The 21,407-nt window shown below is 54.0% G+C and overlaps 1 long non-coding RNA gene across 1 annotated transcript; it reads left to right on the top strand.

The window, feature by feature from the left end:
* The first annotated feature begins 4,028 nt into the window (after nucleotides 1-4,028).
* LOC137841359 (uncharacterized) lies at nucleotides 4,029-5,379 on the top strand. The gene is made up of 2 exons (XR_011088586.1): nucleotides 4,029-5,020; nucleotides 5,095-5,379. It is a non-coding gene; the product is annotated as an uncharacterized lncRNA (long non-coding RNA).
* The last annotated feature ends 16,028 nt before the right edge of the window (nucleotides 5,380-21,407 follow it).

The raw sequence follows: 21,407 nt of genomic DNA, 5'->3' as shown, positions 1-21,407 counted from the left end.
GCTGCAAAACAGAATTTATTTCTTGTTTGCGATATCATTTTTAAAGTATGGCATAGGGAAAGCTTTAAAAATGAAATTATAGCATGCAATAAAAAAAGCTCATAGGCACTGTATTCAAATTATGCAACAGTAATATGCCGAGTTCATAAATAAACATCTCTTATTAACCCTTCTCATAGCAAAATGGTATTTTTCCCTTGAAATAAACAGTCGGAATGATTTGCCAGGGAAAACAGCAGCAAACAGCAGCAAGCTGGAGCTGTGAGGGGCTCCGTTGGGGCAGCAGCGCCGTGAGCTGGGCACTGCAGCTGGGCCCAGGACCGGGGCATCCCCGGAGCCCGGCAGAACCCCGGCCCTGGAGAGAGGCTCGGGGGGCTGCAGCAGGGTCCCCCCACGGCTGCTCACACCGCTCCCTCCCGCAGCCCCCCCGGTGCCCCGGCCGCTCGCGGAGGCAGCAGGCGCGGTGCACAGCAGCTAATCAATTTTGTTTGCATATGCAAGCGGAGACGCTGTCGTTTCATTAGCTCAAGTAAGGACTCGGCACACTTTGTGCGGCTTCAATAATTCTCTTTAAAGTTATTGAGAAATGTATGCTTAATTATATTTGCATATGAAAAATAGGGTCTAATTAGTTTGATTGATTATTATTTTAACCTTAATGACATTTTGAGTATCTGTCCCAACTAATAGCAAATGTATCTCTAATAAATCACGAATTTTTATAGCATGGTCTATCGAGCTTCCTTTTGAAATATATTTTATTAATACACCAGAATGTATTGAAACTGAAACAAGTCAAACAACTGCTCATTTATTAAACCGTTTAAATGTCAGTTTTATACAAGAGTAATATTACAGGAAATACGTTCCTATGAAAGACATCTGTAGGCCAGGGATACTCAAAATATTAGTTATTTCGGTGAAATATATTAAGGAAATAAAAATTCAATTATGTCATTTATTGCACTAAATAAATTTATATCGACTAGCTTAAATGTTTTGAATTAGCAGATGTGCCGTCCTGCAAACTCGCTGATTTTCCGAGGTGGGGGCTGGCGGAGCGGGAGCGAGCGGGATGGGGCACCGGGGCGAGGAGCTGCCCTGGGGCTGGGGCTGGGGCTGGGGCTGGGTGGCAGCCGAGCCCCCCGGGACGGGTGGGCTCTTCTCTCTGCTCCCCACAGCTCCAGCACCAGCCCATTGCCTGTGGGCCGGAGCACTGAGCTGTGGCCAGCTGCGCCCTGTGCGCACAATGCGTGGATTTGCAGAGCTCTGCTGAGGGGCCTGAGATCAGCGGAGGTTTGGGGTCTCTTAGGAGAACTCCTAGATTTTTTGGGATGGTGTGCCCAGCACGGAGATTCGCTGAGCTCTACGAATGGGCTCACACTTCTGCCGTGCCCTGGAGAAGGGTGAATTCAGTGCGGGGCTGTGGCTCCTGGAGGATGCTCCGGCCGCTGGGAGCCGGAGGTGCAGAGCTGGGGTGCGGGGCAGGCACGGGTCTCACAGCCCTCGTCCACCAAGGAATGGGACGTGGGGACTGCTTTTGTGCTATCCTCGGCTGAAATTCGTATGCTATGGTGGTGTCCCTGCCATCAATGCCTTAATTAGAAATTAGGATAGTCACATTGGCATAAATTAAATCAGACTAAAGATGATTAACAAAGTAATGCAAGAAATCATTAAATTAAACCACTGTGCCAAGTCCACTGCTGATCTATCACAAATTTGGGCTGCTAATGAGGTCTTAATTAGTAAGTTAGGTTGAAATAATTCATGTCATTCAATTCAGAGAAGACACTTTTTTTTCCAAGACTTGATGCAAATGCATCAACTAATGGGTCCATAAATAAATAAATAAACAAATTGCATCCCTGTGTTATCAAAACTCAGTTACGTTGAAATGGCAAATGTTAATTTGAAAAAGAGTCATTTAGCACTGTCGGTGCCCAAGGCAGGGAAACGAGCAAAGCCTGAGCACGGCAGCAATGGAGCTGTGCAGCCGCTTAACGCGGGCACCCCTCGCTCCGGGCTCTGGTGGTTTTTGGGGTGCTTGTGGGGACTGCAGCCACGAGACATCACAGCCCTTCAGAGAGGATGGGAGCAGAAGGGCTCTCTCCACCAGGAAGAGCAAATTTCTTCTTCCCCACTTTGCTCTTCTTTTTGTCAGGTGTTCTGTAGTTGGAGACATCACACGGTAACATTTCCGAGACCTGCTCCTATTTTGGGTAGTGGCACCGCATTTGTGCTTGCACTGGCACAGAAGGTCACTCCTGTAGGCACAAAGAGATTATTTAAAAAGTGGACTGAAATGTCCCCTTTGAACTTTTGTTCTGTGCTTCTCCTAGCGCCTCTTCCCCTCGTGTGCAGAGCAGGACAAAACTCCTTTTTCATCATCTCCTGATTCCCTGCTGACTCGCAGTGCGCTACAAAACCGGGAGACTTGTGCGAACTGGGCAAAATCCAGCCCTGCTCTCTGCTAATCCCCAAGCCAAGGAGAAGGAGGCACCCCTGCAGGGTCTGGAAAGGGGTTTTAACTGCAAAACTTGGAGCCAGCGTGGGAACAGGTGCCAAACACAGGCTCTGCTGGGGAGCCCCCCCCGGCACAGCTCGGGATGCTGCCCGGTGCCCTGCAGCTGCCACCAAGGCCCCAGTGGCACACCCTGAGCACAGCTGGGGGAGCACAGGGTGGGCGCAGGGGGGCTGCCTGCAGTGGGTGCACAGGAGGCACTTGGGGTCCTGGGGAGCGCAGCGGCGGGGCCGCCACAGGGCTGCAAGTGGCAGCGTCTGCAGCAGTTTCAGACTGGACAAGTAAATTGTCCCTCTTCAGAGCAGTAAGAGGGGGGCTCTCGGTGTCCTCCAGTGCTTCTGTAGATCTCAGCTTCACCTCCCCTGCCTTTGTGTCTCTGTCCCTAACCCCCACAGAGGCCTGGGACCAAGCTAACGTGAAGGAAACACAGCACTGTCCCTGTCACCCCATGGGCACGGGTGTGGGGAGGGTGCCTGCATGGCAAACAACGCCTTCATCTGCAGCACTGGCCACAACGGGTTTGGGTACTGTGTGCAGAAAATGATGAGGGTGTAGTTAGAAAGGTAACACAAAGCATCTCCGGGCACATCCCCAACACCTCCTGCTGCCGGTCCCTCCACCACGGGCCTCTCCCCGCTGGGTCCCCAGCCCCGGGGACGGCGAGGCGTGGGGACATCAGTGGACCCTGCTGTCCTAACGCGAGAGGCACCCCGCAATACGGGAGCAGTGGTAACAAGGGATGATCAGACAGAGCCGAGGAGGGTGACCTGAAAACCTTGTCTGCATGCATCCAGTTCTGCTGTCTTGACTACGGCGCGGAGATGTGTTTGGGGAATTAAGCAAAGCACATCACTTTTTTTTGCATAATTGAATTCTCTGCATATTTTTTTCTTTCTGTGCATAATCTTCCTTTCATGTTGTTCATGTACTTCCTAGATAATTCAGAGGTTACTTTCCTTGAAAAGAAAATACTGAGAGAACCTATGGCACTATATCCTTAAGTATTCCACTTGTTGTAAACTCCCCGAGGAATCTTACCGACACTAAACATCAGGGAAAAAATATTCAATACGTTTTCAGAACAGCTCTTTGTACTCGAAATACTCTGGTTTATATTAAAATATTCTCATCTCCCGATAACTTATAAGGGTTCAGAGCAGTAAGAGCCCTCTCCTCCCAACCCCTACCCAGGGGCACGGGCAGCGCCAAGGATGCTGCCGGGGGGCGCGGGGGCGGCCGGGGGGGGGCGCGTTCAGACGCCTGGAATCCGCCTTTAGCGGGGCCTCGGAGGCCGGCACCGGGAGGCTGGGGGGGTTCGGGGGGGGCCGGGAGGCTCCCCTGGGGTGTCCCCGACCCCGCGCCCCTGCCGCCGGCCGCCCGCTGCTGCCCGGGGCCGGACGGGGCGGGTGGGGACGGGCGGTGCCGGGGGGGTCCGGGCGGTACCGGGGGGGTCCGGGGGCGGCGTGGGGCCGAGCAGGGCTCGGAGCGGGGCTGAGGAGGCGAAGGGCGAGCCGAGCCCGAGCCGTTTTGCGTGTTAAAAGGGAATTTTCCACTCCTTTTATGGGCTGAGCAGGGAGCGCAGGGCCGGGATGTGCGATCTCCCCGTCCTGCCCGCCTGGGGCCGGTTCCCCACACCCAGCGCAGACCCCCCAAAAACGGGGCTGTGGGGCCCCCACCCGCCGTGCGCTCCCTGAAGGGCACCGAGGAGGCGCTCCCCAAATTCCTAGCACCTCAGTGGTTAAAATGTTATCACTTTTATTCGTGTAATAGAGATGAAGTTCCTGGGCCTTCCAGGAGCATCAATCTAGAGATTTATTAACCAATTTAAAATACTATTGTCTTTCACTTCAATGTGAGATTGAGGTGTGTTGTCGGAGGAATATAAAGCTACAATCAGTGAGCCGCAGTGCTGGGAGACGCCAGTACCTGGAACTCAATAGATATTCATGAACATTCTCGTATTTAGTGAAGGAAATAACTTAATACCGACAGTGTCGATGGAATAATAGCCATTTCCTGGCTGACTTGCAGCCCTCAGAAAATGAGATTGCGCCTGCCTTCATTTTTCTTGTCTTTCCTGGGTTTCTTGCAGGGGAATGCACCGCGCAGGGATGCTGTGCGCATTCCAAATCAGCCGCAGGGCGAGCCCCGCCAGCACCGGGCGGCCCACCCCGGCCACCACCAGCTCGGCCGTGCCGGCAGCGTCCCCTCCCGCAGCCATCTCAGCCATGCGGAGATTATAAATATCCCAATTATTATTCCAGCCAAAAGGAGGGCAGGCGGCTGCTCCGGCATCCCACGCCGAGCCCCACATTTCCCCCTTTAGCACACGCACAGCCTCGCGTGCTGCATAAATATTCATAGCAAAATCAATTTGCACCTAAAGATCTCTTCTGAAATTGCATCCCCGACGCGGGGACTTGGCCCAGGAGCACAGATGGGACAGCATTGGAACGCCACGCTCAGCCTAAATACATAGACTGGGGTAAATCTCCTGTAAGTAATTGTTACATGATTTCTCTTATTCGTCCATCATAAATGGCACTAAATTGGTTTTTATCATTTTAAAGGCTGCTGGCAGACGCTGCTGTGCAGGCTCCAGAAAAAAAGAGGATCCCGCTTCTCTTCTGGGTGCCAGCTGCAGCGGGATGGTGCTGCCATGCCAAGCCTGCCGAGGCTGTAATTCTGCACCTCGGGACGGGGCAGACGCTGGCACACGGCTGGGCAGCACGGAGCAGGAGCGATGTCACCCCAGGTGCCACAGGACTCGGGCATTCCAGACAGGTGGCTTCAAGGGATGTGGCAGAAGCTGAAGATACTGTCAGAAATACATTAAAAAATAACAATTTAAATGACCTAATGTATTTCCTTAATTCCAGTAAAACCACAGCTTGCAAAAAGCAAGGAAAAGGATTTCATATTTCACTGCTCTCATTTATTTTACTCGCCTTGCACCAGCTGAACGCAGGGTGCTGTACGCGTGTCCGTGGTGTCCAGGTATTTCTCCTGCTGCCTCCAGCCAGAGCACAGCCAGAACTGCTCCACTTGCTCAAGATCTTGTGAAAGCCATGAGTTATTTTTGCTGAAGACCAGACCCATATGGGTCAGTATGGGCAGCCCTCTGCAGACTTTGTGCCCAGGGCTGCTGTTCCCGGCACCGTGTGAGCGCGCTGCTGTCCCTGGGCTTCAGGAGCATCCAGCCCATCCCGTGGGCTGCCCCTCACGCACCATCAGGCTCTTGGCCTCCTTGTGGTGCCTGATTCCCAGTGTTTGGACACAATGTTTGTGAGCCTGTGGTTTTCCATGACATTTAGCAGGGAGCATGGAAAAGGAGAAGCAGCAAGGGATCATCCAGCTGGCCCCACACACGGCTGGCTGGGCTGAGCAGCGGTTGTGAATAATTAAATTATGCTGGGGAAAAAACCTGGGCTCACGTCCCTTTACCCAGGGGTGCAGATGCTGTGCCCGGCCCTGTGAATCAAGCATCGTGCTGTGTTCCCGGCCGGGTCCCCACCAGGCTGTGGGCACGCTGGGCAGCCCCGCAGAGCCGCCGCGGGATGTGCCGGGCTCGTGGGAGGTCTCTGCCTCTCCCTCGCTGAGGACAAAGCTGTGCAGTGAAAACACTGATCTTCCATTCTCGGGAAAAAGCTACAGCACCTACCAATCATTTTTATACCCGCTAAACAAAACCTGACAATGAGGATTTATTGCTTATAATATTAAGTGAAGTTTAATTTAGACCATCTATAAAAGTCCCATTCCAGAGTGTTTCCCAAAGATCCTCGATGCTTTAAAATAAAGAGGACAAATACTGAAGTGCTCTCTGAATGTTATGGGACAATTTCCTTTTATGTTGCCATTCAGCGATGTTTTCTCTCTGGCTGGAACCCAACATTTCAATGAATTTTTCAGACTGTATCATGCTCTTTCCCTCCCAAGCTGCCAGATGATGCTCATATGAACAAGCTCACACTGGCAGAACAATAACCAACGCTCAGCTTCCCCTGGAAGCCCTGTGTTAATTTTAATCTTATACAGCTGGGCACTTGTTCCAGGCAATGAATGCAGCAACATGTGCGAGGAGCCATGCCTGGCTTTCTGAGCCTCCCTCCCCACCCTGTGGGATGGGGACAGGGGGATGTCCCCAGGACAGCTGCAGGCGAGACCCTGGCAGCGTCGCCCCCTTTGGCCTCCCCTGCTGAGCACGTGGGGTTTGGGATGGGGGGACACAGCCCCAGCACTGCAAGCTGCTGCGGGTCCTTACCCCGTGCCCAGCTGAGCTGGGCTGCAGCGCCCCGCTCCCTGCCCCAGCCCCATGTGGCACCAGTCACACCAGTGCCATGGACCCCTTGGGCACTGGGAGCTGGTTTTCCTGCATTTCTGTGCAACCTCTCCCTGGGGGAAGATGCAGGGAGGGCAGAGCAGTGCAGATCCCGTCTAGATCTTAATTAATTTAGGGCTGTCATTGCCTGGTGGCAGGCACTGAGCAGCATCCGTTGCTGTTCCTTTGTTCCGGGTCTGGCTCTCCCTTGCAGGGTTTACGAGGCGCTGCGCCTGCCCTTCCCGAGCCCCCCGGGTGCTGGGGACGCACGGTGCCGTGCGGTCGGTGGCGCTGAGGCTGCTCACAGTCAGGTCCTGGGTAAACAGAGAGCAGAATGGGATCCGTACACGGAGCTGGAAGTGGCAAAGCGTGATGAATAGCATTGCTATGGTAACTTAATCGGTTAAAGTCCTCTTGCTCAATCCACTCTTGTTACCAGCAAGGTTGGGAGGAGAGTTAGGAAAAAAATAGAGACCGGGAGAGTGAGAGATGAACTCACCTGAACGCTGCCAGCGCAACGGGCTGATTGGATTAATAGCTGCAGATGACTGCAGCTCTATTTAGAAAGCACTGTCTTAAAAATATGCATAATTTTAATTATGCATTGACACACGCTTTATTCCTAATGAAGAAGAACTTGACAGCAAGGGCAGGTGCTGTTAATTACAGCTTCTCCTGGAGCTGGAGCTCACCGCCCCAGCCAGCAGCGCCGGCACCGTCCCTGCCACCGGTCCCCGTGCGCCCTGCTGGCAGGCGGCCCCGAGCCCCTGCACAGGGCACGAAGCAGATCCGCTCTGGGGGGGCACAGGGTGGGCGAAGGTGTCCATGGTGTGTCCGTGTCCATGATATTTCCATGTCCGTGGTGTTTTTGTGCCCATGGTGTGTCCGTGTCCATGCTGTGTTTGTGTCCCTGAGAGTCAGCAGCTCTGGAGGGTGCGCCCACAGCTCTGCCATCCTCAGGACACGGCCTCAGGGACAGGGTCTCTGCTCCTGTGGGACCAGGAGGAGCCTCCCTGTGCCCCTGCCTTCTTGGCCAACCTCAGAATTTTCCTGAAGGCAGCAGCAGCCCTTCCCCTGCGAGGTGGAGCCCAGAGCTGCCGCTGCGCAGCTGGGCCGGGTGCCCTCAGGTGGTTTGCGTGCTCATCTCGCAGTGTAGTGAACTGGTGCTTCCACACCACACCAGAAATGACGGTAAATGTGTTTTAAAATTTTGTGACAGTGCATGCACAAATCACCAATTAAAGACTCCCTAAGTGCCCATTAACATGATAAGTCGTAACAGCTCCAAAAGAGACATTATTGTTTATCACGTCAGCGACCCGTGGATTAAGGACTCCCCAAGTACACATTGACAGGGTAGAGCGCAGCCTCTGCGGAGCTGTTCCGCGTGCCGTGGCGATGAGCTGGGGAGGAGGGGAGCCCAGCGAGCACCCCGACCACCCCAGCCCACCCCGAGCCAGGCGGGCTCGGCATCGGCCAGTCCGTCCCCACTTCCCACCGCTTTACAGCAGGTTAGGAAATAAAGTCTCGTGACTTTCCTCTTCCTACCTGTGCCCATCCCAGCTCCTGAATCTGCAACAGTTGGAGCAGATTCGTTTGCTCAAATTTGATTTATTTCAGAGCCACGTAACAGCAGTAGGCTTCTAACAGAGGTTTTCCACTCGTTCATTTGCAAATAACATCAATTTTCTCTTAAAATTCCTCACTTTTAATTAAAAAGCCCGGTTCTCCCGAGCTAAAATATTATAGCCAAAAATGGAAGCATTCTGAAGGCATTTGCTGCCACGGTGCCTTGTGGGAGCTGTAGTTCCTGCAGCACAGCTCCGCTCTCCGCAGACCCGGCTCCAAGCATCCCCTCACCGCACTGGGATTGGCCGGCACAGGGGAGGCTGCCGGGGAGGCTGCTCCGAGGAGGATCCCTGCTCCTGCCTGGGGACACGCTGCCAGGGCAGCGCAGAGCCCACCTTTCGGTGAGGTGTCCCAGCCCGAGCGCCCCAGCCTGAGAGCCCGCTGCAGGTGCCAGCCCAGGCGGTGCCCGTTCCCGAGCAGGGAGCCCCGCAATTTGCTGCTCAAAGTGTAACGATGTCTCTTAATTTCCGGCCACGCTCATTACAAGTCAGGCCAGCTTATTATACACAATAGACAATTTGTGCAGGGAGCGCGAATTCCCAAGCCTATAAACATCCCATTTCCAATTCCAGCTGCACTGACAGAGTTGTACGGTTCAATTTCTACTTAAAACCTCATATGCTGTCTGGTCCCATGAAGGGCTCTCAGCTTTATTCTGCTCATCCCAATTATTGTCTCAGAACCCTAACTCAGGCAGGATTCAGCCTGAATTCCCCAAATCTCTCCATTAAACAGATCTGTTCTTGTTAGAACCTATTTATTCAAGATGCAAATGACAGGCTCACTACCCAATTGAAATCATTTTCATCCAGAGCCAAATAACACACTTTAGTCTTCTTGGCATGAAGCAGCGAGCTATTAAAAATGGGAAGGAAATACAGCCAGCCCACTTCATTCCTAGCTTCGGGCCTTCATCAATATTTTACTTATGGAGGCGCAGCTCCATGGTAATGTGCCGGCTGCAGGCAGCCAGGCGGACGCGTTGCCCGCGTGGTGCTGTGCCAGCCGGGAGCCCAGCGGCACCTGCTGGGGTCGGGGCAGGCTGCAGGAGGTGCAGGGCACGGTCCCAGCTGGCTCCAGCACTGGGCAGGCAAAGCGGGGCCCCTCTGCCCCTGTGGCCCCAGGATCTGCTGTAACGGCAGCCCCAGGCTTCGCAGCCTGCTCTCACCTGCTGCCTGATGGCATTTCCCAGGGCACGGCCACCAGGAAATGGGACGGTGCTCGTGGGATGACACTTGTGGGATGGTTCTTGTGGGATGATGCTCATGGGACGATGCTCATGGGATGACGTTTGCAAGACAATGCTTGCAGGACAATGCTCATGGGCAAGACAGGGCTTTGCTGCATGAGGAGCCCAGCAGTCAGTGATGCCACGTGGAGCCTGACCCCAAGTGCTGCCGGCAGGAGACAGCCCTGGGGCACCCCAGCATCCCTGCACAGCCCGTGCCACCCTGTGCCCACGCGCTCCTTGGTGAGGCACCGGGGAATGGGAGAGGGAAGAGCAGCCGGTGAGATAGCAGGCTCCGTTACAATGGAAGGGGAGCGTGTTATTTGATCCAAGAGCTACAGGAGCAGAGATGAATAATGAGTCTACAGCACTTCCACTTGTTTTCCTCAATAGTCAGACTTGGCTTCTTTCCCTTAGATCCAATACTAACAAAACTGTATTTGAAATTCACCCAAGTGTACAGTAACCATGCCAATGTGTTAGCAACTTACTTCTGGCACACTGCTGGTAACATATAATTACACCTGACACCATGCTATTTAGTGTATTTCATTCAAATTAAACAGTGTGCTTAAGAGTATTTAAAGGCGATGCCTACGTTGTGCCGCGCAGAGGTGCACGGCGGGGACTCGGTGCCAGGCGCACGGCGTCCAGGCGAGGTGTGCTGCCCCAGCACCCTGGCACCGGGACCCCCGCGTGCACCAGGACCCCCGCATCCCACCTGGGTGAGGGGCTGGGACAGATCCTGCCCCGGGCTGGTGCTCAGGGCCCCCGTGGGGTCTCGTGGCCAGAAGCTGCCCCCCCAGCAGCGGTGCCAGCGTTGGCTCCGTGCGGTGCCGAGAGCCAGGAGCTCGCTGCAGTTCCCTGTGCCGGTGGCCGCGCAGCCCCCGTGTCCCCAATATGCTCATTAGCGTCCCTGGCACTCCGGCTGCTGGACGTGAGGCTCCTCAGTATTATATTTAGAAAGTTAACAAGGATCTGCAGGGCAATTCTGAAGTAATGGGAGCTTTTAAAGGTTTATTTTATTGAAACATTTTAGCATTAAATCTCCTGTTACACCAGCAATTTCTATTTCAATACTTTAAGCTCTTTCTGGGCTTGTCACTGAATTTTAATGGGAGCGGAGCAGGGCTTGGTGCTGGGCCCTGCACCTTGCGGAGCAGGAAGGCTCTATTACTGGGGACTAATGTCATTAATTGCCCCCCAGGCTCCCTGCCTGCCCCCTCCTTGCCGTGTGCAGGTGACCTAATGGCCCCGCCGCCTGCAGCCACCCGGCCCCGCAGCTCTGCCCGGTGCACGGGGGTGTGCGATGGGGGCCGAGGGGACTTCTCAGGGCACAGGGGGCCACGGCCCTGCGCAGGCTGTGGGCAGCGCTCCCAGGCATGGCAGAGGCGAAGGTGGTGGGCACGAGCTTGGCTCTGTGGCACCGCGGGGCACTGTTGGCACCCCCATGCAGGGCACAGGCACCCGGCCGGGCATGAGCCTTGTCCCCAAAGGCTGGATGTGTGGTCCCACCAGCACCCCCAGTCTGCACCCTGCCCTGCCTCTGCACCATGGGGCTCTGTAGCTTTGCTGGGCTTCAGCTCTTCCCCCTTGCTCCTGCGTGCTCGCCGCGTCTCTCATTTCTGGCAGGTATATTGAATTGCTCTCCTGAACGCATATGAAGTGTATGAAATGTTATAGAACAATAAATACATTTAAAAGATGGGGATGCAGCGTGTCAGCCAAGTAATTTCCCCTCCGTAAAAGGAGCCGGGAAAGGGAGCAGTGAAGTTGCTGCGATCCTATTTCAGACTTCATACAGTATCCGCAATAACATCAGCGCAATCCAAAAGGAAACAATACATAGTTTATGAGCACCTTAAGTGCCTCTTGTACCTGTATTTACTCCATTAGGCTGTGTCACATTGCATTTGAACCGCAGGCTTTGTGGCTCAGTCTGTTCTCCTGCGCCGCACGAGGCAGGAGAAATCCTCACGGGGGTGGGAAGGGCCCCGTGGAGCTTCTCTGCGTGGCAGGGGGCTGTGGGGACCGGGACAGGCAGCAGGAGGGTCTGCCACAACCCCACACACTTCCCTTGTGACCCCACTGGGACAACCCCTCGGTGCTGCTCAGCAGTTACCTGTAGCAGAAAGCAGCAGTTCCCAGCACACCAGCAGCACACCGCTCCTGGGCACGGCTTGCTGGCACGATGAGCTCCAGCTCGCTGCTCCAAGCGGCTCTTTCTGCTCCAGTTCCGCACGCTGCCGTGGATGATAAGCTGCCTGCACTTAAAAAAATGCAGCGAGCTTATCTGGATGCTCCGAAGGGGATGGGTTGTCTAACCTTTAATGCAGCTGGTGATACACTGAGGAATGATTTATTAGTATAAGGCAGTGATCTGCATGTGATGGATAATGGTAGTTCATTATAAGGCTGAAGTAAAAATTAATTGTAGCACATTGGAAAAGGTCACAACTCTCTCTCTAAACTTTATAAGATCCATTAAAATATCATAGAACAAAAAAGAAAGGTGATAAAAAATAAGTATGAATTCTGAAAAAATAGATCACTAAATAGGTAGGTAGAGAGATAGATAGAGACACAGAGAGATAGATGGATGAATGGGGTATGTGAGTGCATTATGCAGAGGGATGAGAAGCCATCCATGGTCCTGAGTTCTCTTCCACCTGCTCGGTGTCACCCCCTGCCCCAAATTCCCGACTTCTCTCCCAGTTATTTGTTTCTCTGTGCTCCTGGGACGGATCACTGGGACTCTCCACCACAGAAGCCAGATTTTCCATCCCATTCAGAAATGTGCATTTGCAATCAGCATTTCACAGTCTGTGCTGCATTCACGAGCTCTACGGGTCAGCTGCTCGGAGAGCAGGTACCAGCCCCTCCGCTTTCACAGGGGATGGGCAGAGCAAAGAGCCAGGCCAGCCCCAGCCCCACTCTGCAGCCCCGGTGGCCCTGGCACGGGGACACGACGCAGGGACACGGCGCACCCAGTTCCCCAACCGCGGGGCTGTGCCAGGGCAGGAGGGCTGCAGGCGGTGGATGTGCACGGTGCTCGCCTCTCAGGGGTGGCTGTGGGAAGGAGCCGTGTGTTATTTAGGAACGCCGTCAGTGGCAAATGTCAAAACCGGCTTGTGAGCGGCTAATGAAAGGATAACATTTGCTGAATAAATTATCTGTTGTGATTTTTTTTGCCCAGCTTTGGTGCGTTCCGGTGGTGCAAGACAATAAAAGTTTTATTTATGCCTGTCTGTAAGCTGGTGGCTGACAGTGGGGAGAGATGAATGATATCCTCAGCGCTGCATTGCATACTCTCCCCATGAACCCTGCTAATATTAGTTTGTCCAAACTGTAAGGCCCTGAAAATAAGAGCTGATAAATGGAAACTAAAGCAGACACTTGACCCTCCTGACGTGCGAGCTCCTCCAGAACAGCCCGGCATTTCCAGCACCTGCTCCGTTTGCTGAATATTGATCACTGCCGGGCTCTGCGGGGCTCCGCGGCACCTGCGGCACCCACAGCACGGGTGATCCTTGGGGCTGGGGGGTCCCCAGGGAAGGGGGGCAGTGCTGGGCCCTCCTCCCGATCCAGGGCAGGGCATAGGGATGAGCAGGGACACGGCAATGAGCAGGGACACCGGGTCAAGCAGGGACACGGGCACACAGGGCTGAGCCAGCCCAGTCAGCCCAGGCGCTGCCGTCCTGCTCGGCTGCTCTCCTGCCCGCTGCCCCTCAGCTTCCCAGCCACGCGAGGGATTCAGGCAGGGCAGGAATCCCACAGGGATCCTCCGTGGGGTGGGACCGCTGCTCGCAGGCAGCTCTTCCATCAGGCGGAGCAAGGCACAGCGTGCTGCGGGAGCTGCAGCGAGGGAAGCTCAGAGGGGATGTGCCACAGACAGAGGATGTTTAGCTGAGCTAGAGACGTCTGAGCTAGGAATGTGCTGGATTCCCCATCACTTGAGGTTATAAAATCAAGACCAGATGCCTTGCTATAAGATCTGCAGTTGCTCAGAGCAAGGCAATTTGGCCGGAGCTCCACGGGCGCCTGCGTGACACAGCCAGAAAAGTGCAGTGGGGTGCCCGGCCCCACAAACCCTGGGGGAGCCGCCCACTGCTCCCCGCTGCAGGCTCACGGCGCTGCCCTTCAGCCCCAGCCCACCTCTCTGAGGGCTCATGGCTGGGGGGATGCACGGGGCTGGGGCATGGCCAAGGCTGGGGAGCAACCTTGGCAGATTTTGCAGACCATAATTTCTAAATTTTAACAATGGGTGGAGGGGAATAAAAAAAAAGACGTCTAATTAACAAAGCCACCCAGCATGGTTCAGTACAAACTTTGGGGCGATTCCATCCTTCTTTTGCTTCGGTGATTTCAGAAGAACATGAACCATCCAATTATCCAATCATTTCTACACTGTCTGAGAAGCAGCTAAGAAAGGGGAAAGGTCAGCACATTCCAGAGAGCAGGACTAAAATGCCTTCATTTTCTCTAATATCTGTCTGTTTAATTACTGGAACAATTGTTTGAACATTTTAATATATTAATTTAGCAGGAGGATAATTGTATGGTTACAAATTCGCTTTGGCCACGATAAACTGGAAAGCTGGAGGTTTCCCTAAAATGAAAACCAGAATTTGTAGGAAGAAAGAAATAATAATAAAAACGTGATGTGCATTGGCTTTCCCTGGTCTTAATTAATGGTGCGTGCACACAGCTTTGTGCAAGCTCGAAATGCCCCAGAGGAGGAGGGCGGTGGCAGGGGAGGGCAGGGGGGCAAAGCCCTGGGCCTGCAGGGGGGGGCAGCAGGAACCGGAGGGAACAGGAGAGCTGTGACAGCCACAGGAGCAAAGAATCGGGCATTTCCCCCTGAACTGCACCAGGAGTTTTGTCCTGATGCTCCTGGGAAGGGTTAGCTTCGAGTTTTCCCCAAAAAGAGCCTTAAAAACATTGAAACATCAACACTTTGGTGTCAAAGCACTTGTGTTTTGACATCTAACAAAGCCTTTCAGATTTTGTTTGAAATAGTCCATATTGATATTTAGTCAATGTACGGTAGAAGTATGTAAACAGAGGTCAGCACGGGCAGGCGCTGTTTGGAAATGCCTGAAATGAAACATCCCTGGGAGCCGTGGGGCTTTCAGCGACCGCAAAGCGAGATCCTCACCTCCCTCACCCCGTCCCTGCCTGGCCACGGGTCCCTGCCCTTCCTCTGCACGGGCAGAGAACTGGGGGGCACCCAGCCTGCTCCCCCGAGAGGTCTGGGGGTGGCCTGGGGACCCCTCGGGCACGGGTCTGGGGTCCCCTGGGTGCCCCCGGACTGAGCTATCCGGGGCCGGGCGCAGCTCCCTCGCACAGCTCAGCTTCTGCAGCCACCAGCAAGAGAGAAAATTGGTCTTTAACAGCTATTCATAGAAATGTCACAAAGTGTAAACACCAGGTAACCTTTGCTTCTCCCCTCGCTCCTCAGGGAGCGAGCAACAAATTCAATAATACAGCCAGCGGTTCCTAAATGATATCACCTCCCATTTTAAGTAAATTAGTATCAAATCCACCTGGCCTGGCTCCTTTGCTGGCCTTCAGACGGGGGTGCTCTGCCCACAGCCACAGCCCCTTGCCCTCTGCAGCCGGAGACGTCCCCAGGTCCCTGCCTTTGTCCAGGATCTCCCCAAGTATCTCGTCCCAGACAACAATTATATAATCCATCCATGACAGCACGATCAGTCACACTCTAAATTAAGCATCTCAAATAAGGATTTATTAGAATTAATCAGACAATTAATGTATGGCCATTAAATGGAGTTTATTAAAATACATTTCGGTGCGTTAACTATTTAATGGCACAGCCGCTGGTTACAGCGCTGGCCAAAGGCACTCTGCTCGCACCGTCCCACCTGAACCTGGACAGACAGATGGACACGGTGCAGCCGTGGGGCTGCTCCCCCCCAAAAAAGCAGCAGCAGCCCCTGGACCCCCTGCCCCAGCCCCCAGGGGGCTGCATCCCCCAGGGTCCTGCACCCGCTGAGAGCTGCGTGTGGCTGCCAGGTGCTGGGCAGGTACGGATTGCTCCAGGCAGGGCATGCAGGCTTCAGGGCGTTTGTTAAAGGCAGGAATTAAAAAAAAAAAAAAAGAAAAACTAAAGGGGGCTCTGCCAAATAGGCACAGGAGCAGCTCCCAGGGGAGATGTTTTTCGTGTCCCAAGTGAGTTCTGCCCGAGGTGCGCAGAGGGGGCCAGCCTCCACCAGGACAGGGTGCAGCCACCAGCTGCTCCCCACGCAGGAGCAAGGGCAGCATCACTACTGCCCTACGAGGCAATTGGCAACCTTTTAAGTCCAGCAACACCGAGAGAGCATCGCCTGGACAGCCAGCACCATGCTTCTGAGCTCTGGCACGGGGCCACACCGTGCCTGTGGCACCTTGCAAATCTCTGCAGCCCCCCGGTAACACCCCCGGCCCCTGAGCCCCCTCGTGCCACCCAGCCCAAAGCCCAGGCTGGATTTCCCTGGTTTGCTCCTAGGCTTTTAACTTGCATCCCTTCCTTCCCTCTTACCCGCCTCTCCTCTAAAGTGCCTCTCATTATCTGGAGTACCATTGCAGCTAGCTGGATCATCCCATTTACACTTTGCATAAGTACAGCGCTTTACATTTTCAAAGCAGACCTTAACTAATTAATCAGATGTTAATGATTCCTCAAAGGTGCAGCAGACCAGACAGCTATCAATTCTTGCCTCTCCCTTTGTATCTCCCCCGCCTCCACAATTAGATTCCAGCAGATTTTCCTCCTACTTTGCTCTGTTTTCCCTGTGGCCTCCGTTTCGGGGAAGGACGGCTCAGCAAGCATCCATCAACTCTGCGCCCTCATTACAGATGCATAGTAAGCAGGGCTTGGCCGCGTTTACTGCGAGCAGCTCCAGCCGGGGAGCACGGGAAGGCTAAGCAGCGAGCACGCACATGCAGACTAGCAGACATTTGTTTTAGTCTGAAAAAGCTGAATTTGCTCTTAGAAAAATGATGCGTCCCGGAGACATCCCACGCCGCCCACAATCGCCTCGGTCTCCCTGGCAGAGGGGACGGCATTCCCCCACCTCTGGGCGTACAGGCACGGTGCTGGGAGCTGGGGGCTGGTGGCACCATGGACACAGTAATGGGGGGATGAGGCGGGGGGTGCTGTGATGGGGATGGGAGGAGAGCCAGCAACGTGAGCCACCAGCTTCCAGGGACCCCATTCCTGGGGCCAGCGCCACCTCCAGAGATGAGGCAGCTCTGTCTCCTCCGCTCAGCCACGGTGCGTGATGTATCCAACCTGTGGGGCTTTGCACTTCCACTTCCTAATGAAAAAGATGGGGAGGGGTAGCAGGGGGAAAAGGGCAAAGCAAAAATACAGATCTTTATTATATGCAAAAATATTCCAAGACAATGCAAATTAAGCAATTTAGCCTCGCAGGCATTCCTCTGCGCACCGTTATTGAAAGTTCCCAGTCTGAAATCGCAGCGTCTGATCACAAGCGAAACCCAGGCTGGCCCAGCAGGAGCCAGGGCTGGGGCTGGGCAGGATCAGGCAAAGCAGCGCCCACGTGGAAAATGGGATTTACACAGAGGGACAGCGAGTTTAGTGCCAAGAGGTGAGCGAGCAGGGGCGCCACGGGGAAATTGCCTGCAGGTTACTGACCTGCTGCGGCGTGGGGCAACCCCGCTGTCACTCTGCCCCTGCGTGGAGGGGCCCCATCCCATCCCATCCATCCCATCCCATCCCATCCCATCCCATCCCATCCCATCCCATCCCATCCCATCCCATCCCATCCCATCCCATCCCATCCCATCCCCATCCCATCCCATCCCGTCCCAGGAGGAGCAGAGGGCTCTGGCTTTTCCCTCCCACGGTGGGAGCATGGGGCTGGCTGGGGAGCACGGGGGTGGGCCCTGAGGAGGGACAGGGGGGTGTGAGGGCTAATTAGTTAGCAGCTGTGAGGTATTCTGCGGGAGCATATGAAATACGTGATTATAATTACAGTAATAGCAACTCCATGGGCAGCGCGCAAGTGATGAATTCAGTTCAGCAGTGGTGATACAACTTGACAGGGCTTATCAGAGGGAACGTTATACCCAATTAACAATTAACTGTACTGCAAGGCTGTGCTAAGCACCCCATGGAGCCACCGGCCAGTGCTGGCAAACCTCTCCCCTCCCCGAATTCCTGTGGGGTGCAGCCTGCTCCTGCGCCCCAGCCCCCCTGCAGCCCTCGCAGCGTGGGGAGAGGGCGGCCGGAGCAGCCCCGCTCATCCCACCTCTTCCTGAGAGCCACCACAAGCACCCCCAGCCAAGGAAGGGAACATGAAAAGGGAAAGAACTCTGAAAAAGTGAAAATGAGCTGCAAGGAAAAAGGAACCCGGGGCATTTCAGCTCAGATCTCGTGGAAGCGCTCATCACGGAGGAAGCACTGCGTGACCTCCCTGACCTGAGGAACAGAAAGAGGATGAAATATAATAGCAGAAAGCACAAACGCCTGCATTTAGGGACCAGTAATGACAAAGCACTCGCCTTAAACTGTGAACCCATCAGCTGGAGGCAGCGGGAGCAGCAGGCAGCCTGGCGCTCACAAAGCCGTGCTGCGGGTGTGATGCTGCTGAAGGCAGCGCAGGTCAGGCTCTGACACATCCACACCACTCTCCTTCATCCCCCTCTTATCTCCGAGCTGCTAAATATTTTTTTTTCGCCTCTAGTGTTTTTGTAGGAGCTGTAATTAAGCTGAGCAGTCTCACCCAAGGCAGATCTCCGTCTGTTTAAGGGGGAATGAATCTCTCTCCTGGTCTCCTCCTTCCCTCCGACTGATGCTCGTCTCTCACAGCCCCTCCAGGCTCCGTGTCCCCCCCTCGCCTCGGCCTCTCGACATTTGCCAGGTGTACCTGGGCTGGACCTTTATACCCACGGCAGTTCAGCCAAATCTCTACTTTTTCTGCACTTTCTGCAAGTGAAGTCACAAAGACTCTGAGGTTCCTGTGTTTTGAAGTGGTTTGTCTGTGTGTATTAACAGCATTTGTTTAAGGAACGGGCTGCTTCTCTTAATGTCTTTCTGTCAGTTTTGTTTCCAAGGATACCGTACCTATTAGCTCTCTGAATTTACTCTTTCCCCAAGCCCGCTGTTTTCACTTTGCTCGCCTTCCTCTTTTCCTTCATAGGAATCAGGAACTTTATTATCCCGTGGCCATCCCCTCTCGGCCAGCCTGCTGCCTTCACCTTCCCAACCTGTTCCCCCTGGAGCAGGATCAGATCCAGATGAGCTTCCTCTGCCTTTTTATTTATATCTTTGTTTAAAAACTGTTTGGTGCAGAGGAATTCAACAGCACAGCGAAGACGAATCTGAAGAGCAGCTGGAATGGGGGTGATAGGGAAGAGAGAGGAAGCTGCTCCTGGTCAGCCAGAAGAAAAGTCAGGGGGGGACACGAGGATCGCCCCTGGGAATGTGGAAGGTGACTGAGGTAGGAAGCAGCGGGCTTCCTCCTGCAGACACGAGCTGAAGAGCCTGCCTGGGAGAAGGGGAGGTTTGGTTTGTAGCAGGACAGCGAGGCTCTCCGGGAGAGGACGAACGTGGCAGGAGTGGTGCCACCAGCCCGTCCTGCCCGCCTGTCCCGGGGTGCCCGCGGCACGCTGTGGGGCAGGGGCACGTGCCAGCCTCGGCTCCGGGGCCCCACGGTGCTGCTCCCCCTTTCATCAGTGACTAACGATGTCAGACTAATTAATAAGCTATGGAAGTGTAAACAATTGTGTCAAAGGGAATTTAATTATTGGCAATATAATATGATTGTGATTAATACAATTAGGTTCCCTAATTGCATTAGTAAAACCAAAAACTAGCTCCTGGTCACTAATTTGATTGAAATTTCCAGCTAAACAAGCTTCTTCCCTTCACCTCCCTGCGGTGGGCACGACCCACGGCGTGCAGGCGGCTGCAGAGCCCCCCTCCTGCCTGGGCAGGGGCTCACGGCCCCAGACCCCTGCCTTGGCCACAGCCCCCAGGAGACACCCGGCCCCCGGGGAGCACCACAGCTCCCTGGGCACGCACCCCACGGCTGGTACGGTCGGCACGGCACGGCCCCTGGGCACAGCCGTGAGCACCTCTGGGACAGGGGGAAGCCCTCTGCTGCGTCTCGTTAATGTTTTTGGATTTTTCATACAAGTGTCAAGGAGTGTTTAAAGAAAGCCTTCGTGCTGGTTGTTTCCCCAGCAGCTGAGATAGCCCAGACCGCCCAAACCATGCGCACAGCTCATAGAGGACAGCAGCTCAGCTGGCTGGGCAGCAGTTCCAATTACCCATGATGAAAATCTAATTATTGACTTTAATGGGAGCTGAATCCAGCCTGAAAAATCCAGGAAAAATTATTCTGTGTTCCTGCTATATTAAAAAGGAACGATAGAATAGCTTCATTCCCCTGTCATGCAGAAGTCAGAGCCGTGTAAGAGCTGAACAAAAACTTTGTCCATTGGATTTTGTGTTCTTCTAAATGTGGGAAGTAAGAAAATGGTGCTTGTGAGAGCTGCACCCATCCGGGGAGCACATGCAGGGGGCAGCCAGGCTGATACGGACCCCTCCTTCCACATTCGTTCTGGACCTCTATCATACTCGAGATAATAAAAAAGGAAAGCTCAATAAAATGCCATTTGTCTCTCAGGTGTGTGTGCCTAGGTAGAAAGTTCACAACCAGCAGTGACAACGTGCTGGGACAAGGGCAACCCTTCCAGCACAGCCTTGCACACCGGTTCGTGTGATTTCAGACATTTCTTCAAATCAGTACAGTCAATGCCCAGGTAAATTACTGCATGTGCACACGCAGGTGTGCAGCCCAACGGCAGCTCTGCATGGCTCGCAGGTACCAGCTGTGTTTCCTTCAGCCCCAACTCGCTGGGTGCAGGGGCAGGACCCAAGGGAGCATCCCCAGTGCCCTCGGGATGCTCGGGACCCGGGCTGGCCTCATGCCCCGCTGCTGCCTGCAGCTGCCCAAGCCTCCAGATTTATCACTCCTGCAAGTCTCTGAGAACAGAGACGATTTTTAAGATGTGCATTATCCACCCGCTAGACTGTGACGGCTCTTTGTGAGCTGTAACGCTCTATCGTATAAAAGCAGTATTTAGGATCTATTTTAAAATTCATATTTTCTACCACATAGAACATAACGGCTCCTTGGGAGGCAATTTAATGATTATCAGATAGATATGTTTTTGGAGTTATTTTTTTTAAGACACACATTTATTTAGAGACTGGTTTAGAACATGCATTATGTACCAGCTACCCCAGGAACACCCCGCCAGCCTGGCCGGTGCCTGCGGGGAGCATGGGGCCTTGCTGGGAGGAGCTGTGGGGTTGGGGGGCCCTGGGCTCTGCCCCCACACCCGGGGCCAGCAGGAACCCCACAGTGTGGGACCAGGTGGGCAGGAGGTGCCAAAAGCAGCCCCACCAGGAGCGAGGACTTGAGCATTTTCTCTTCCCGATGCTTCGCTCTTTGCTCTGTTCGTACAAAATTTTGCAGGATTTTGTAGTGTCTGTGCGCTCCCCCAGCACTTTGCGCCTGAGGACGCAGTGAAGCTGCCTCCCTTTCCCTGAGCTTGCTGTATGTCCTCGGTGCTCCAGCCCCTGTGCCCCAAACACCACGTTGGACCCAGCCTCCTTTACGTGTGACCTGTGTGATTAAAATTTTCCAGGGTGGCTGGAAATAACGACC

The sequence above is a fragment of the Anas acuta genome, chromosome 17, assembly GCF_963932015.1.
Source record: "Anas acuta chromosome 17, bAnaAcu1.1, whole genome shotgun sequence".
Classification (NCBI taxonomy): Eukaryota; Metazoa; Chordata; class Aves; order Anseriformes; family Anatidae; genus Anas; species Anas acuta.
Note: the sequence above shows the minus strand (reverse complement) of the source record. Positions and strands in the feature narration are given on the sequence as shown.